Genomic DNA, 5,634 nt, shown 5'->3' with positions numbered 1-5,634 from the left:
TTTGTGGTCGTGATCTGTATTTTATTTACACACATAGAGATGACATCACACAGAAAGCAACAAATCATTTCACAGTTACTATGGCACGTCAGGAACCAATGAAAACCTGTTGCTGGAGTGAGGTGCATCTTGGACAAATGGAAAAGTACAAAACATGTTTTTCACTGAAAACTTTTTAGCATATCTGTGGATCGATAGTTTTGATCAGTTCTTACCAGCTCCTTCCAGTTCTGCTTGCTTGCACATTACATTTTCTGTTGACACAGCCACGTTGCATAATACATGTCACGCACTTTAAGTCTTTATTTGRRACAAACAATGAACTCAAATAACACTTTATTAAAAAACCTTATCAAGGTCTTTCCATCCAACTTTTAAATTCAGCTTTTTTATCCGTGCAGAGCAAAATACCTCACTGTAGTGAGTTCTTCTGCAAGAAAATCTCAGCGACATGTTGCACACACACACACAGACACACAAAAAAACCACACTATCTTTGTAGTTTAAAAGATCTTCGTTGCACTCTTGTCACTTCCCTCACCGTCCCTTTGTTATTTACCCAATGTGCAGCAAAAAGTCCTTTTCATGACCAGGATCATAAATTAAACATCACCTGGGCTTCCCTCGTGTGTCTGCTGGTGTAAAAATAGCTCGGCTAGGCGCAGGGTGTGATGCCGGAGCACAGCCCTTTTGTCTTTAATGAAGCATTGCAGCATGAACTGCGTGCGACTTTTGCCCAGACTCTTGTGTGCTGACTTTCTCAAACTCCCAGAGTGGCTGTGAGCTCATTTGGTTATACAAGTGCTCGCAATTACCCAGAGATTTGGACACGGGGACATGGGATATTTCCATATCCCCCGACAGATGTTATTGTAATTACACCAAACTGCTTGACTTTGTGCCGAGGATTTACATGTTATTTCTTCTTCTCTGGCCCGCAAAGAGGGGCGTCTCGGAAGGTTTATCTCCTGCACTGAGGCTCCCAGGTTTCTGGCAACACACGCATGGAGTCACATCAAATATCAAACCTTTTAATCTGACTTAATTACATTATCACAAGTCATCTTTAAAGCTCAGGTAATGACAACATCCTGATGAGATGAAAGATAACGAAAAAAGAATCCTTCCTCCTCCTTTTCTGCCTTGAGCCATTTTCAGAATCTCTGTGTGTGTGTCCTTGTTTTTCCTACATCGTGGGGCCCAGTTTTAAGGAAAATGCCGCCTCGTGGGGACCAGGTGCTCCTTGTGGGGCCCAAAGCCTGGACCCCACAACTTCAGAGACTGATTTTGGGTTGGGGGTTGGGTTTAGGACCAAGGTGTGAATTGAGTTTAGGTTAGTTTTAGGGTCAGGAAGGTACCTGTGAGGTTAGCCTCAGGGTTTGTGGTCAGGGTTAGGATATAAAATTACCAAAAAATTAATGGAAGTCAATGGACGGGCCCCACAAGGATATATAAACAAGTTTGTGTGTGTGTGTGCCTGGTTTGTGTTACCTTTTTAGGACCTTTTTTGTACCTTTTCAGGACCAGTAGTAGGGACCAAAGCAAATATGGTGGAGTGCCATTTTTGAGTTAAGGGTTAGAGTTAGGTTTAGGGTTAGGGTCGGGTTCTGGCTAAAGACATGAATGGAAGTCAATTCATGGTCCTAATAAGGACAGAAATACCAACTTGTGTGTTTTAGCAATTGTTAGTTTGTAATGCCCGTTTTTTGTGGGGACCCACTGCTCATTATGGGGCCCCAAAAGTTCAAATGCCATCGATGGGTAATGGGTTAGGTTTAGGTCTAAGGTTTAGGGTTTGGTATACACTAGGAGTGGGTAATGAATGAAAAATGAATGGGCATCAATGCAAAGTCCCCATGAAGATAGAAGGACACGATTTTGTGTGTGTTTGTGAGATTCTCGTCATCATCTGAAGAAGACAGGATTGTTATCTCCAATCAGGATCATTGTGAGGCCCTAATTATGCTTGATTGAGTGAAAACAATACACACAGGAGCTTGGCATGATAATTATAGAGCAAAGTTTGCTCTATGGTAAAAAGCAACCAAATGTATTAACGCAGCTGATGAATTTGGACAATAACGGTGAAGGAGGCAGCAGGTGTGAGGCAGCAGATGCTCCCTGAAAACAATTGTTTCTTGTGCCATCTCTGGCGCGTCGTTCCTCACCTGGTGTTGGTAGTACAGGAGCGGCTCATGATCAGAGAAATAGTGTTTTAGCCTGTGAGTTTATATATCTGTTAGTAAAATGCTAAATGAACCACTGGATGAATTGGAGTGAAGCTTTCAGAAAGTAAACACTGAGTGCACATAAACAACAGACTAACCTTTGGGTCCAACACAATTCATGATGGCCGCCACAACTAAAAGACCATAGCAAACACATAAAAGGTTGTAAGTAAGTCAGATTTACATTTACTGAGTTAAAACTTAGAGGCTGATCTACCAAGATCCCAAATAAAGAGCACTAAATTGCAAGTGCAAACTAAAAAAAAAAAATAGCATGCCATGTGCTATTAGTGAGCATGGTGTGAGTGATCTAGTCAAAATGCATGCGCTAATTTGCAGGTGCAAACTTGGTGTGGACCCCACTGTTGAAATGTGGCTTTTGTGTGTTTTACTGGCATGTTGACCCCCTCGGATGTTTACCTGTGTACTGACCTTCAGTAATCTGTAAATTTCTGAAGGGGATGAGTTCTGAGGCGGAGCAGGGGAATGAATAAGGCCGTGTGAAGCGCAGCAGCAGGTACAAGGACTGCAGCCAGTTTGCACGTGCCTTTCAAACACGCCAAATATCGACGCAAAAACAGCAACCGCAATCAGTTTTGGGTTTGATCTCACTGCGGTGTTAAAGGATTATATCTGCAAGATCTCCTCTGAGGATTTTGCACTGGATTCTGCATGAAGTCAAACACACTAAATGGACTGTCTGCTCCAGGGGCGGGGCCAGAGGCCAAACGTCCTCAGCTGAAATCTGACTGGCCTCCTGAAGTACCCAACCTGTCACTCATCTGTCCTTTGCCTGAGACACGAACGAGCGATTCTGAGAGCGATGATGATGCAGTTCCATGTCCAAACACTAGTGGTGCCAATGAGTCAAACAAGAGAGTCCAGCATGAATCAAGCTTATAAAAGTCTTATTTTCATTTTTTATCTATGTATGTTTAAATGCATGTAAAACTGGTGAGGAGAATTTACTGTGAAAGCTTTTTAAAATTACATTACAAGCAGTGGCACATGTGTGACTGGTTAAATATAGACACTTTACCAAAAGTGATTTGTAAGGATGCTGAACAAAAAATTGGCTCTCTATGAATATGGTGGTCCCTTAATGACCACTTTAAATGGAAAAATCCTAGATCCACCACTGGTCTGCTCAGTTTACAAATACAATTCTTGGTGCACACAATTAATAAGTCAGCTTTGTGTGTGTTATGAAGTTTATGCGCCATTTTACATGTGCAAACCTTTGACAAATCAGCCCTTTAGTGTAGTAGTAGCTGAGCCTCACCCTCAAAACAAGAGTTATCTCAGCTCACAGGAACTCACATCATTTCTAAGTTTTGTCCAAAATGTTTACACTTGTCATTTCTCAACAGAAGATTTTGTTCAAAACGGCGTGAAAGGCAGCGGGTGATATGCATTCCTTTCAAGGAATGCTTGGCCTTTAATTTAGGACATGTTTCTCACAAAATTCATAAGAAAATCTCAACATGACTGATTCAGGCGGGGGATCAAATATTCAACGGAAAGAGGAAAAAAAATTGAAGAGGAAAATGGAGCCGTTGAGCTAAACGTCCTGCAGGGAGGGACTCAATACTGACAGACCAATAATATGGTGTCGCTTATGCTTTTGGAAACAGATGAGAGAAACTATTTTCTGCATCCAGTTTTTTTTGTTTATTTACCAGATGATTCACATAAAGCTTTCCTGTAAACAATTACTGATTATTATTTAATATACCTGAGGAAGGGATTCATCCTGGACTGTGTTTTAAACAGCTGCTGTGGTTCGTTCAACTTCACAAGAACTATTCTTCTTAGAAAAGCCTTTTATGTGCAAATTTTTTTACACCTTTTTTTAATGCAGCTCCAGTTCTAACAGTAACACAGACAGGAAATTGCTTATGAACCCTGACTGACCTTTAAATAGAAATGATATGGTTGGAAATCACTCAAAGTATTACATTTTTTAAAATATCGGCTGTATTTTTCTCTACTTCTCACAAGTTTTGCAGATAAACGTTTGACTCGTTTTAGCGTGTGTTTATTGGAGAATCAGAAAATTCACTTAAATGAAAATTTCACAAGATAATCGGTAGCTTTGATTACAATGATATGGTCTTTTTGGCTAAATTATAGCCTCTAGGAAGGGGCAGAAAGAGCTTGGGGTGGCACGTATACCACCCTTATATTGGCCACCTCAGTTTAACAATTGTAAACACATGGATAACTTCATCTTAGAGTAACTGAATGCAGAGTGCTCTCCCAGAACCACTGTATGCTGGTTTTGTCAGAGTCAATGGTGCTTCAAAGAGGACAGAGAAAACTGATGAGACCAAATGTTTATCAAGGTGCTGCATTAGATGTGAGTAAATATGTGGAAATAAACTGAAACACAGTTTGTTCGCCTTTAACGTGCCAGAATGTGTGAGATGGTTTTGGCACAGCTGATCGATCCCATTATCAGAGTGTTTCTTGAAACATCGATTTACCTCATGGAAACAGACAAACATGAATAAGAGGCAAATTGTTTACCAAAAAAATGCTTTGTGACTGCTGTTTGTCAGGCATGTAATTTTCTGGTGGCACTGCCGCATAGTTTAATTAATGGTGCCTAATTCCACCTTCTGCACAAGTGTGACTTTAAACATCAAGCTTTTTAACAATGCCAGCAGTTTAGAACGGTTAATTCCAGAGAAAATCCACATGTGCACAGCGGGAACAGGGAGCTTTCACAATTGCACTGCCATGTCGCCCTCCTGAACTGGAGGTGTTCAAGTCTTCAAGTCTTGTTCTTGGTCACAAAGCTTTGGTATGAAAAGATCAAGAGTTTAGAATTTGAAACCTGGTGGTGCCAAATAGGCTTGTGCAGAATTGTATTGAGTGCGAACTGTCACCGATTAATATTTGCCACTGAAATTAGTGCCATACTGGCTGATACTGCACATCTTGTGCAACCAGTGACAGCGAAGTTGTGTAGCTGTCATTCATGCAAAAAAAGAGTAAGTTTTTCCTACTCAACACAACACGGTTTCATCACTGAGTGAACAGCACAGATCTTTGGGGCTCTGTCTCTTCTCTGGTAGAGAACTTCAAAGTAAAGCAAAACTGCCCTTGTGGAAAAAATCCCAGTGAGCTGGGTGTTATGGCTCAATGGTTAGCACCGAGTCCGACGCCTCACAGCAAGAAGGTCCTGGTTTCGATCCCCGGTTCGGACCTGGGCTCTTTCGGTGAGGAGTTTGCATGTTCTCTTCGTGCTTGCGTGGGTTTTCTTCGGGTACTCTGGTTCAGTGGTTCCCAAACTTTTTATCCTCTGACCCACAAAATATCCATGGCAAAAACTTGTGACCCCAAATATTACTGGTCTGAGTACACGAACTTTGTTAATAACCCTAAAATACAGTTTGTACAC

The sequence above is a fragment of the Austrofundulus limnaeus genome, unplaced genomic scaffold, assembly GCF_001266775.1.
Source record: "Austrofundulus limnaeus strain Quisiro unplaced genomic scaffold, Austrofundulus_limnaeus-1.0 Scaffold354, whole genome shotgun sequence".
In the NCBI taxonomy this organism is placed as follows: Eukaryota; Metazoa; Chordata; class Actinopteri; order Cyprinodontiformes; family Rivulidae; genus Austrofundulus; species Austrofundulus limnaeus.
Note: the sequence above shows the minus strand (reverse complement) of the source record.